The following is an 869-nucleotide window of genomic DNA, read 5'->3' on the forward strand; positions in this document are numbered from 1 at the left end:
GCCAGGAGAAGCATCCGGGCCGAGGGTAGGAGCGCGGAGCCCCGCCCAACAGGTTGGGGGCAAGAGTTCGCAATCCTGGGGCCGCGCGGGGCGGCGAGGGCGCGCAGGAGGCGGCGGCCAAGGCTCCTGCTGCCGCCGCCGCCGCCGCCGCCGCGAGGAGGGCGAAGACTGCTGCCAGCCCCCCACACCCACAGAAGTCGAGGTCCGAGCAGCCGCCGCTGCTTTGGGTGGGGGGCGACACGGCTGCGCGCGGCGCGCTTTTGGCTGGGGCTGCACCGGCCCGGGGCGCGGCGGGCAGCTCAGCGGCGGCGGCCGCGCTCTGCGCCTCCTCGGGGCGCAGCGCTGGGGAGCACGAGACGGGCGGGGTTGATGCTGCCGCCGGAGCTGAGGTCTGGCCTGGAAATCCGAACGAAACACCACGTCAACCGGCGCGGGGAGTCCCGTGAAGACATGAGGGCGCCAGGAGCGCAGGCTGGTCCACGAGAGCCCGGGCCGGGGGGCCGAGGTGGGGGAAGGGAGCGCGGCCCCCGGGAGGGGAGGGGTCGGGAGGAGGCGGCGGCGGGGCCCGGCGGTGGGGGAGGGAAAGAAGAGCAGCGAGGAGGCGTCCAAACTCCCGAGCGGGGCGCGGGTGTGAGTGGGTGACGCGAGGTGCCCCTCCCCGGGGTGCAGGGAGAGCGCTCAGCGCGTGGAGACGCTGCGGGGCTCGCGCCTCCTCCTCGCGGGATAGATCCGGAGGAATGTGCGGAGCTCGGCGCAGGCCAACCGAAGTGGGCAATCCAAACTTGACCGCGGCGCCCGCGTCGTCCGCGCCTGGCTTCGCTCCCGCGCCCGGCGCTCGGAGCGGGGGGGGCCCTCTGCCCGGTGGAGGG

This window comes from Trichechus manatus, unplaced genomic scaffold, assembly GCF_000243295.1.
Source record: "Trichechus manatus latirostris isolate Lorelei unplaced genomic scaffold, TriManLat1.0 scaffold00197, whole genome shotgun sequence".
Taxonomy (NCBI): Eukaryota; Metazoa; Chordata; class Mammalia; order Sirenia; family Trichechidae; genus Trichechus; species Trichechus manatus.